The sequence below is a fragment of the Mesocricetus auratus genome, unplaced genomic scaffold (genome assembly GCF_017639785.1).
Source record: "Mesocricetus auratus isolate SY011 unplaced genomic scaffold, BCM_Maur_2.0 Super-Scaffold_100030, whole genome shotgun sequence".
Taxonomy (NCBI): Eukaryota; Metazoa; Chordata; class Mammalia; order Rodentia; family Cricetidae; genus Mesocricetus; species Mesocricetus auratus.
This window is the reverse complement of record NW_024429211.1, coordinates 7413795-7426828: the sequence shown is the minus strand read 5'-3', so window position 1 is coordinate 7426828 and position 13034 is coordinate 7413795.

The window sequence follows — 13034 nt, the reverse complement described above, 5'->3', positions numbered from 1 at the left end:
GTACACACTAGTTACTCAGCTCAGGAAGCTGAATAATTTACCCACTCCAATCCAGTGATGAAAGCCTGCATGTTCCCTGGGGAGCCACTAGTGTTTAGTCCACGCTAGAAGGCTGATGTCATCAGAGGACCACAACATCCATGGTAGACACACCTTCTCCGAAAGATGTGAAGGCAGGTTTGTATGTTCTGCTTCTTCTCCTTACATATTGACCAGGTTCGGAAGGCTTTGCCCACTGTGAGGTCAATTTTCCCTCCTCAGTTCGTCCTATCTGGAAATGTGCTTATAGACAGACCTAGAGGTGTATTTCCTAGGTCATTCTAGCGGTCAAGACCAACGACCACAGCCCATTTTCTATTGCAGTATCACAATATGATAACTACTTAAGACTGGGTCATTTGCAAAGAATAAAGGTTTGTTAGCTCAGAATTCTGGAGGCTGAGCATCTAACCCATTGGCTGTTGTATCTGCTTGGCATCTGGTGCCAGGACTGCTTGCTACATAATGTCACGGGAAAGGGTATCACAGATGAGACAGAGCTAGTGTGCCAGCAAACATTTATTACTTTTATGACATATCTATTCCCTCAATAGTCCACCAATTTATTAATGCATGAGATCATTCCATTTATGAGAGTGGACTCTGGATGACTCAGTCACCTCCCAGTGGCACTAGATCATTCCATTTATGAGAGTGGACCCCATGTGACACAGTCACCCCCCAGGGATATCACTTCCAATTATGTAACACATAAATTTGGAGATTTAAATTTCCACCAAGGAAAATTTGAGGGACACAGCCCAGACACAGTAAGTTGTTCCCATATAGAAAAAGAATGATAACTTTGGGGGAGATTTATTATATTAGGCATTTTTTTCCAGTTTACAAAAAAAAACTGGTAGTATTGTGAATTTTGCTGAGACATTAACTTGAATGACACTTGTGGGAGTCTGACAAGTGAGGAAGAGACAGTGAGCTGGTGTTCCAGCCAGCGTGGTGCTCCCTGTGCGTCTTCCCGCTGGACCCTGGGCATTGGCGATCCTGCTGCTAGGGAACGAAGTTCGAAATTCGAGGCTTGACCAGTTCGTTCCTGTTCAGACTCGCATCTGTCTCTGTGGATAATGAAAAGAGTAGCCCTGAATACGAAGAATTGTTTTAACACTAATGGCGGCAGTGGTCTCAACAGGATGGCTCAGTCCATGCCTCTAGCTTCTCCATCCTCACGATCGGGGAGGATCCAGGCCCAGACAAGAAGGGGTACAGAGGTGAGCACTGGTGTGGAGAGTAGTGGTAGACAAGACAGAGGCCTTTTAGTTTCACAAAGTTCTCTCTCTAGCATCATAGACTTAAATATTTACTATTATCCCTGTTTCCTGGCTCTCTTTATGTGGAGTCTTACTGTCTCCCATTTAACTTAATTTTCATAAAAATATGAGAATATCTTCTTTGCTGCTCTGGCATCTTTTATTACATTTTCACTTGGCTTTCTTCTTTCTGTAGCATCTTAGGATTTAATTTTCATTTCTAGCGTAATTAGGTCTTCACTTGGAATTCTCATTTCGCATTTTTGTCTGCTTCTGTTCTTAGCGTTTAGGGTTTGATTCCAGTTGCTCTCTCAACACCCCCCCTCCCACAACACACCCCTTTGTGTTCCAGGGCTTGTCAAAAGCAGAGTGCCGCATACAGTATTTTTCTTTCCTCGTTTGCATTTGTCTTTTGCGAAACATCTGTATGGGGCTTCGCGTTGGGATTTTTACAGTCTCTTTGAGTTTGAACTCTTGTCCTTCACAGACAGGCTGTCAGCCAGGATCAGGCCCACTCCTCATGGTTAATCAGAAGTCATTAGCCTTTGCTGTTGACCGCAGTTTCTGTCCTCTGAGTTTTGCTTATTTCTTTATAGCTTTCAGAGTTAGCTAATCCATTAACTCGTTTCTTTCATCTCGCAGTGTTCTCCATTTTCTCCCTGCGTTACTTTCCCCCTTCCCCTCCCAGTCCCGAATGGGTGTATACGTCTGCTTTGAGGTCTTCTGTCTTCTCACTGAGCAAGGATGCTGCCAAGGCTGTCATGGCCAGCCCACGAATGGCTTCTCTGCAGCCTGTGCTAATGGCCATGGTTCTATATCCAGCTGACCTTCTTAGTTCTGGCTGGTGTTTCTCAACTTTAGGGACTCTGCTACTTTTTTCTCTTTTGACGAGTTTTTTTTTTCCGGGCCCTGCTGGTTTTTTGCACAGGCCTGGGGCAGTTGCACAACAGACGAGATGGTCCTGATGAGAACTGATACTTGTCCATGGTCCCTTCTGTTCTCCGCTGGACAGAGAGGCCTGAGATCTGTGTGGTTTAGTGCCTCTTTCATGTCGATGCATGCGTTTATTGAGGCTGCTTTCCCGGTGCCTTCCAGAGGTCCACCCTCCTTTTGAAGAAAGGGGTATCATTGACCCCGTTTTGTACCTCTGTTCTCTTGCCTTGCCTATGTTACTCTATCCCTCTGTCCAAGAGCATCTTTGCTGAAGTTCCTGTAAAGGGTACCCCCCTCTTTTTATTGAAGATAATTACATATGAGTAGAGATTACTCCGATGCTGTGCTCTTCCACTGAGTAGAAATGGAGTGTCCCGTGCCTCCTCCCACAGGGAAACAGAGCGCTCCCTTTTCACTCCCACAGTACACACACATCTGTGCCGCGTCTGCCGCGCAGCCTGTGTCCGAGAATGTGCGGAGGGTGTCGGGGATTGACCACACAGAGACTCGTTCAACGATGTAAAGAAAACTTTAAGTAGGCCCCAAAAAGGTTCAAGAAAACTTCCCAAGAGAAGCTTCTGCTCTCTCCTCTACCCTGGCTGGTTCTGCTCTGACACCAAAAACTGATCTGGGCGTGTCAGAAGAGGCGGTTAGTCTTTGGACAAGGTCGAGGTCAGGGGGGGTTCCGTGGGCCAGCCTTTTCCAGGAACTTATTGCCCCAGGCATTGTATTGTTTTTAGTAAACATGTTTTTAGTAAAACATTGTCTTACAGCTGCCCACTCCCAGGCTGATGGGGAAGTGGGTCTCTGCTCAAGGTCTGGTGTCCCCACACATCTGTAAACGTCTGCTTTATCAATTGATAATGTAGACTTTTGCTGTGTCTTTAAGGGTGGAGACGTGTTCAATTAATTTTTTATGGAACCAAGTTTCTGGAAAGACCGTCTCCTACATTTTGCTCTCTTTTGGAGTTTACCGGAGCATACCTAACTTCTACGATGCTTTAAGGAAATGAACACACTGATAAAAATGAAGCAAAAAGTGAAAGTGCATCCAGAAAACAAACTGTTTAGAAGCCACTATTCCTGAAGCAGTTTTAAGGACGACAGAGCTTTAATTATTGTGACCACTGCCAGCCAGCACTGTCAGAATGAGATTCTCTGTAGATTTATAACACCCACCTACCCACTTCTTTAGGGACCTCTGGCTAGACATTGCTGTTTTCTCAAAGGTCGCAGCAGATGCTAATGCAATACAGGGCCGTTTCTAAAGGTTAAGCGTTGTACAGCGTGCACAGCCTCACGGCCCCAGAGTCAGGCACCTTCCTTCCTCCAGAGGCCCGCAATCAAACATCTGAGGTCTGTGATTTTTAGATGTTAATTTCAAGCCTCGTCACAGCTATATATTTTGCATTAAAAAACGAAGGAGGAAAGGAAGGGAGAGAGAAGGACAATTTTCCATGTAGTTCTTATCAGATACTTTTTATTTCTAAATTTAATTTATCATCACCACCATCACCACCACCAGCCTCATTATTGGGTGTGTGTCCGTGAGCACCATAGAGTGTGTGGAGGACTTGGTTCATCAGGCTTGTAAGACAACCACTTCTGTCTGCTATGCCTCCTTGTTGACACAGCACAACAGGAGTTTTTAGCTTTCACTTAGACAACGTCACCCACCAATCATATCCATGATTTTTAAAAAAAAATTATTTAAAGTAGAAACAAGGTTGCTTCACACGTCAATCCAAGCTCCCTCTCCCTCCCCTCCTCACCCATACCCCCACCCAATCCCCACTCCATTCCCCAGGGAGGGTGAGGCCCTCCATGGGGCATATCCAGTCTGTCATTTTGTTCAGGGCAGGGCCTAGGCCCTCCCCCAAGAGTCCAGGCTGAGAGAACATCCCTCACTGTGGGATGGGTCCCCAAAGTCCATTTGTATGCCAGGAATAAATACTGATCTACTACTCAAGGCCCCATAGATTGCCTGAGTCTCCTCACTGAAACCCACATTCAGGGGTTCTAGATTAGTCCCATGCTGGCCTCCCAGCCATCAGTCTTGGGTCCAAGAGCTCCCCCTTGTTCAGGACAGCTGTCTCTGTGGGTTAAACAAGCCCAGTCTTGACCCCTTTGCTCATCACTCCTCCCTCTCTGTCACTGGGTTCCAGGAGTTTAGTTCAGTGTTCAGCTGTGGGTGTCTGCCTCTGTTTCCATCAGTTATTGGTTGAAAGTTCTAGGATGACATATAAGGAAGTAGTCGTAATCATTATCAGGGAGGGTCACTTAATATATTCTCTCCACTATTGCTTAGTTTGCCAGTTGGTGTCATCTTTGTAGATCTCTGGAAATCTCACTAGTGCCAGATCTCTCCTCAAACCTATAATGACTCCCTCTATTATGGTATCTCTTGTCCCGCTCTCCTCTATTTTTCCCCCCGACTCAACCTTCCTGTTCCCCCATATCCTCTTCTCCCCTCCTCTCCTCTCCCTCTCTTTTTCCCGGTTCCCTCTCTCTCCTCCATGCTCCCAATCTGCTCAGATCTTGCTTCATTCCCCTTCTCTGTGGTACCATGCATATCTCTCTTAGGGTCCTACCTGTTTCCCAGACTCTCTGGCAGTGGGAATGTAGGCTTGCACTCCCCCGATCCATATTCCTGATCTAAACAGCAACATGAGAAACCCCCCCTGTTGTTTTGTGCAAAGACGTCAGTTAGTAATGATCCGACTTGGTTAAGTTTGTATCTTGAACATAGCATGTTACTACTGATTAGCCACCTGGACAATGATTATAGTTAATGGGGCAGGTGCTGGAAAGGTGGTAAGCTCCAGAGGGTTACTTGAGACAAAGACAAAAGCATCCTAGACAGATAAAGGAAGCTTCAAGACCCTGGATAACCACAGGAGGGTGTAGGAGAGTTGACTCAGAAAAGTTCTGGTAACCATTTATTCATTTTGTTCCATATTTTTTCTTTTATTCTTCTCTTATATTACATTCCTACCACAGTTTCCCCTCCCTCCACTATCGCTATCCTATCCCCCTTCCCTCTTCCCCAGATCTATTCCTCCTCCATTTCCCTTCAGAAAATAGAGCAGACCTCTCAGGAATATAAGCCAAACACACCATAACAAGTTCCAGTAAGACTAGGCACAAGCCCTGATATCAAGGCTGGACAAGGCAATGGAATGGGAAGACAAGGGTCCCAAGAACAGGCAAAAGAGTCAGAGACACCACCTACTCCCATTATTGGGAGCCCCGCAAGGACACCAAGCTGCACAACCATAGAGTATATACAGAGGACCTAGCTCAGACCCATACAGGATCGATGTTTGTTGGTTCAGTTTCTGTGAGCTGTTATGAGCCCTGCTGGTTGATTCTGTGGACCATTCTCCACAGAATCCACCCCTTCCAGTTCCTACAATCACTCTTTGCCCTCTTCTTCTGGGTTTCCCTGGCTCTGTCTAGTGTTTAGCTGTGGGTCTCTGCATCTGCTCTTATCAATTTCTGGATGACACCCTTCTGATGACACTTGGGATAGGCACAAATCTATGAGCACAGCAGAATATCATTAGGAATCCTTTCACTAACTTTTTTTTTTCTGTCAGGCCTGTTTAGTTCTATCCTGGGTCTCTGGGATGTCTTGCCTCTGGTTCCTGGCTATCCAAGCAGTGGCCTGACTTGGTTTACATCTTGTGACATAGCCCTCAGGTTGGGCCAGTCATTGGTTGGCCACTCCCACAACTTCTACTCCACCATTACCCTGGCACATTTTGCAGGCAGGACAGATTGTAGTAGAAGGTTTTGTGGCTGGTTTGGTGTCCTACTTGAACAGTTAGGATCCTTGCCTGGTTACAAAAGATAGCCGGTTCAGGCTTCCTATCCTCCATTTCTAGGAGATTTCCCTAGTGTTACTCTCATAGATCCCAGAGATTTTCCACTGTACTAGGTTTCTGTATTGCCCCTCAATGCTCTTCTCCAACTTCAACCTGTGCCTGATCCCTGATGTTCCCATCCCTACCTGACTCCCAGTCCCCCCACAAAATCTATTCTATTTTCCCTTCCCAGGGAGATCCACGTGTCACCCCTTGAGCCTTTCATGTTATTTAGCCTCTCTGGGTCTGTAGATTGTAGCATGATTATCCCTTACTTAATAGCTAATGATCAAGGTTGTTTTCAGTTTCTGGCGACTATGAATAATGCTTCTATCAACATAGCTGAACAAGTGTCCTTGTGGTAGAATGAAGAATGCCTTGGGTGTATGTCCAAGAGTAGTATAGCTGGGTCATGAGGTAGGTAGACCCCGATTTTCTGAGGAACCACCATACTGATTTGCAAAGTGGCTGTACAAGTTTCAACTTCCCTTGTTCCACATTCTGGCCAGTACAAGCTGTCGCTTGTGTTTTTGATTTTAGCCATTCTGACAGGTGTAAGACGTCTTGATTTTCATTTCCCTGATGGCTAAGCATGTTGTTGAACATTTTTCTTAAGTGTTTCTCAGCCGTTTGAGATTCCTCTGTTGAGAAATTCCTGTTTGTATCTGTAACCCTCTTTTAAAAATAGGATTATTTGGTTTGTAGGAGTCTAGTCTCCTGAATTCTTTATATATTGCAAATATTAGCCCTCTTTTGGATGTGGGGTTTATAAAAATCTTTTCCCATTCAGTAGGCTGCCATTTTGTTCTATTGCCTGTGTTGTTTTCTTTATAGAAGCTTCTCAGTTTCTTGAGGTTCCATTTGTTGATCTTAGTGCCCACACTGTGTTCTGTTCAGGAAATTGTCTCCTGTGCTAGTGTGTTCAAGGCCATTCTCCACTTTCTCCTTTATTAGCTTCAGAGTATCTGGCTTTGTGTTGAAGACTTTGAACCATTTGGACTTGAGTTTGGTGCAGGCTGATAATTATGGGTCTTTTTTGCATTCTTCTATGTGATTACATCCAGTTAGATGAGACTGAAGATGTCCCCACCCCTGTTGTATATTTCTGGCTTCTTCATATAAACAACAATAACAAAAACAAAAGAAGTTGTCCAGTGGTGTGTGTATTTATGTCTGGGTCTTTGCTTTGATTCCATTAATCAATTTGTCTGTGTTTAGGCCAATACCAAGCTGTTTTTTTTTTTTTTTTTTTTGCTATAGCTCTGCAGTAGAGCTTGAAATCAGGGATGGTGATACCTCTGGATGTTCTTTTATTGTATAGGATTGTTTTAGTTAACCATTTTTTCTATATGAAGTTGAGTGTTGTTTTTTCAAGGTCTGTAAAGAATTGTGTTGGGATTCTCATTGGGATTGCATTGAATCTTTATATTGTTTTTGGTACGTTGGCAATTTTTATGATGTTAATCCTACTGACCCATGCGCATGGGAGATTTTTCCATCTTCTGATATCTTCTTCAATTTTTTTTCTTCAAAGAGTTGAAGTTTTTGTCATACATATTTTTCACTTGCATGGTTAGTTGGCCCAAGATTTTTTATATTACTTATGGCTATTGTTAAGAGTGCCATTTTCCTGATTTCTTTTCTTAGCCTGTTTGTCATTTGTGTATAAGAGGGATACTGATGTTTTTGAGTTAATCTTGTATCCAGCCACTTCACTAAAGGTGTTATCAGCCACAGGAGTTTTCTGGTACATTTTTTGGGTTGCTTACATATACTATCTTATGTATGTATATACATATATATATATATATATGATCTTCAAATTATGAAACTTTGGCTTCTTCCTTTACAATTTGCATCTCCTTCATATCCTTTAGTTGTCTTATTGCTCTAACTAGAACTTCAAGTACTATATTGAATAGATATGGACAGAGTGGATATTTTTGTCTTGTTCCTGATTTTAGTAGAATCACTTTGAGTTTCTCTCCATTTAAAGTGATGTTGGCTGTTTGCTTGCTGTTAATTGTCTTTGTTATGTTAAGGTATGTTCCCTGTAACCCTCATGAAATGAATTTAGGAATGTTCCTTCTATTTCTATTTTGTGGAATAATTTGAGGAGTAATGGTTTTAGCTCTTCTTTGATGGCCTGATAGAATTCTGCACTGAAATTATCTGGCCTTGGGCCTTATTTTGGCAGGGAAACTTTTAATGAGTGCTTCTGCTTCCTTAGGGGTTATTGGTCTATTTAAATAATTCATCTAGTCTTAATTTAACTGTAAGTGGCATCAATCAAGAAAACTATTCATTTCTTTTAGATTTTCTAATTTTGTGGAGTATAGGTTTTGAAAGTTCAGTCTAATGATTCTTTGGGTTTCCTCAGTGTCTGCTGCTATGTACCCCCTTTCATTTCTGACTTTGTTAATTTGAATAGTCTCTCTGTCCCTTTTAGTTAGTTTGGGTAAGGGTTTGTCTTTCTTGTTGACTCTCTCAAAGAACCAACTCTTTCATTGATTTCTTGTATTGCTCTCTTTGTTTCTGTCTTATTGATTTCAGCTCTCAGTTTCTTTCCTACTGCCCACTCTTTTTGGTTGTGTGTGTTTCTTTTCATTCTAGAGCTTTCAGGTGTGCCATTAAGTTGCTAGAATGAGATCTCTCCAGTTTTTCTATGAAGGCACTTAGTGCTATGAATTTTCATTTTAGCATGACTTTCATTGTATCCCACAAGTTTGGGTATGTTCAGCACCCATTTTCTATTGGATTCTATGAAGTCTTTAACTTCATTCTTTATTCCTGCTTTGACACAGTAGTCATTTCAGAGAGAGTTGTTCAGTTTCCATGAGTTTATAGACTTTCTGTTGTTTTTGTTACTGTTGAAATCCAGTTTTAATCCATGGTGGCCTGATAAGATACAGGGGGGAGTATTTCAGTTTTCTTGTGTCTATTAAAACTTGCTTTGTGACCCAGTGTGTGGTCAATTTTGGAGATTATTCTATGAGATACTGAGTAGAAAGTGTATCCTTTTGTGTTTGGATGAAATATTCTGTAGATATCTGTTAGTTCCTATTTGGTTCATAACATTCATTAACTCCAGTATTTCTCTGTTTAGTTTTTGTCTGAATGACCTGTTCATTGTTGAGAGTGAGGTATTGTAGTCTCTCAGTATCAATGTGAGAGGGTTTGTGTGTGATTTAAACTTTAATTGTGTTTCCTTTATACTTTCTATGATATATCTATTTCTATCTTGTTCTCTCTCCCATCCCCTGTATTCTATTCATGATGCTTGTATATGTAGTTTCTGCTCACTTACCTAGATTTCCATTTCCAGGATTCCCTCAGCTTGTATTTTCTTTAATGTTTCTATTTCCATTTTCAGGTCCTGAACAGTTTTATTCATTTACTTCACGTGTTTGTGGGGTTTTTCTTTTGCTTCATTTAAGGAAAGCATTAATTTCCTCTATTTTTTCTTGTGTTTCATTACCTCAATTTCTTTAAGGGATTTATTTATATTCTCTTTAAGGACCTCTATCATCTTTATAAAGTTTGTATTAAGGTCACTTGCTAGTGCTGCAACTGTCTTGCAAAATTGAGTGCCTGCTGTAATGGACATCTGGGCTCTGCAGGTATCCTGGCTGTTGTTTATTATGTTCTTAAGCTTGAATCTAGGCATCTGGTTTTGGGGTAATTATAAGTCTAGGTCCTGATATGTGAGTTTGTCTTTGTTGGTTGGGCATTAGTTTCCTTAGTTTCTGTTTCTTCTCTGGTCTTGGAGTTCTATGGGCCTGTATGGCCTCTGATATAGTGAGAGGCCCTCTGCAGTAGCTGGGGGCCTGGGTATGGTGATGGGGGTTGGGGCGACTGGGGTAGCCTGGGTGGGCACTGAGTGGAGACAGTGCCTTGATGAGTGGGTTACCTGAGGTTCTGTGGTCTCTGGTTCAGCAGGGTGCCTCTGCTAGAGTTGAGGGCTTGGATGTGATGAGGAGGTTGGAAGGGCCAGTTGGAGGTAGGCTGGGAATGCCCTGAAAAAATAGGGGTAGTCCATGGACAACGAACCAATGCAGGGTTCTGGCAATTGATGTGGCCTCTGCTGATGCACTGAGCTTCCACTGGTGTTGTATGGTTGCAAGAGGAGGAGGGGCAGCTGGGGGTAGGCTGGGCAATCACTGAGCAGGTGTTGGTGGTCTACAGGTCATTGAACACAGTTGAAAAAATATCTCTGTAAGCTGATTTTTGTTAATCTTTTCAGAGAACCAAGTCTTAGATTTGTTAATCTCTGTATAGTTTTCTTTGTTTCTATTTTGTTAAGTTCTGTTCTGATTTTTATTATTTCTTCCTGTCTACAGTATTTGGCTTTGATTTGCATAGTTAAGCTATTTGTCTTCTTTCTGATTTTTTTAATGTAGGAACCAAGAGCTATACATTTATCTCACAATACTCCTTTTAATGTGTCTCAGAGGTTTTGTTGTGTATGTTGAATTTTTATTTAATTCCAGAAATGTAACGTTTTTCTTGGTTTCTTCTTTCACTCATTCATTGTTTAGTAATGTTTTGTTTTATTTCAATGAATTTGTTTAATTATTGAGTATTAGTTTGCTATAGAATACATGAAGTTACTTAAATTTCCTCAATTTGTTAAAATTTGCATTTCATGTTGTAGATTTTTAGACATTTATATAGTTTGTGGTGTAGGATGTACTTTGGTGTTTAGGTGGAATATTCTGTAGATATCTATAAGGTCCTTCTAATGTATTATCTTATTTAGTTCTGATGTTTCTCTGTTGTGGTCTAGGTGACTTGTTTATAGGAAGAATTGGGATATTGAAACCACACATTATTATTGAGTTGGAGTTAATTTGTGTCTATAAGTCTAATAGTGCGGTTTTTAGTTTAGTGCATATATGTTGAGAATTTTATTTTCCTCTTGGTTACTTGTTTACTTTATCTGAATGGTTTTTACAGCTATGTATCCATGGAATTCACTCAGAAGTTTGCATTTATCATCTTTAAGTTTAAGAGATGTTTGTGTCTTCTTTAAATTCCCCCAAATTCTTTGATCATGTTTATGATTTTTTTTAAATTCCATATCCTGGGTTTCATGTAGGTAATTTTAGTTGGAGAATATTTCTATAGGACTGGGGTTTTTGTTGTTGTTGTTTTGGAGGGGGTATATTTCCTTGGTTCAATATTATTTGTATTTTGGGGACACGATCTAGGCTCATGAACTTTTTTCATTGATTATGTATCTGAAATGATAATCTATCCTACCTCTGTGGAGCAGAAGTTTGATTCTGTCTTTGTTGTCGCCTAAGCTTAGTTAATTTCAGATCAGGTACGAAGAGTTGGCAGGTCAATACTTCAGATACTTCATGTTTTTTTTTGATTGGACTGCCAGTTTAGTAGTAAGCACAAAAGCATGAGACTGTGTTGTCTCCTGCCTGGGTGGGCCTGGGCTGGTGTGAAGGCACTGTCTATAGAGTTTGGATTGGAGGAATGTGATGCTGGTATAGATCAGAAGGCTGAGACCTAGGGCATGCAGCCTGGCTGGAATCTCAGAATGTGGGGATGGTGTGGGCAGGCAGGCATCTGAAGCACTCTCCTGACTGAACTGGTGCACAGGCTGCCTTATCCCAGCTATGCCCAAGAGTGTCAGGATGGAGCAGACAGGTGGCAGTCTGGGACGTTTACCAGGCTCAGTTATGCACAGACTGAGTGACTTGAGCTAGGCATGTGAATATTGAGAGAGCATAATTGGGCAGAGGTCTTGGCCACTCACCAGGATGAACTCATATGCAGGCTGTTTGACAAAAAGAAGACCTCTGGGAAGGCGGGGGCAGTGTGGATAGGCAGCAATCTGTGGCACTTACTTTTCTGGGCTGGAATAAAAGCTGTCTGACCCTAGTTTTTTTTTTTGTAATGTTTTTATTTAAACATGAATGCTTCACATGTCAATCCCAGCTTCCTCTCTCTTGTCCCTCCACCAGTCCCACTAGCCCCCCACCTAATCCCCACATCATTCCCCAGGGAGGGTGAGGCCCTCCTGGGGGGGATCTCTAAAGTCTGTCATTTCATCCAGGGCAGGACCTAGGCCCTTCCCCATGTGTCCAGGCTGAGAGAGCATCCCTCCATGTGGAATGGGCTCCCAAAGTTCATTCATACACCATGGTAAACACTGATCTACTACCCAAGACCCCGGTGATTTCTGTGGCCTCCTCACTGAGACTACATTCATGGGGTCTGGATCAGTCCCCTGTTGGTCTCTCAGCCATCAGTCTGGGATTCAAGAGCTCCCCCCTTATCTGGTCAGCTGTTTTTGTGGGTTTCACCATCACGGTCTTGACCCCTTTGCTCATCACTCCTCCATCTCTGTCACTAGGTTCCAGGAGTTCAGTTCAGTGTTTAGCTGTGGGTATCTGACCCTGTCTCCATCAGTCACTGGATGAAGGTTCTAGGATGGCATATAAGGTAGTCATCAACCCTATTATCAAGGAGGGGCTATTAATGTAGTCTCTCCACTGTTGCTTAGTTTGCCAGTTGGTGTTATCCTTGTAGATCTCTGGAGATCTCACTAGTGTGTACAGATGTTTCTTTTTTTTTTTTTTTTTTTTTGTTTTTTTTTCGAGACAGGGTTTCTCTGTGACTTTGGAGGCTGGCCTCGAACTCACAGAGATCCACCTGCCTCTGCATCCCAAGTGCTGGGATTAAAGGTGTGCGCCACCACTGCCTGGCGTGTACAGATGTTTTGGGCATGTAGGGATATGGGTCATTCACAAAGATGAGATAGCTCACAAGCTGTAGGACCCCGTCTAGGTACAGGCAGGCTGGGGGCAAGGTCACTTAGTAGGCTAGGATCTGGTGCTCAGGTTTTGTGACCCAGCCAGGGTAGATTTTATTGGTCAAAAAGGCCATTGTTAAGACTATAATATGAGCATGTAGA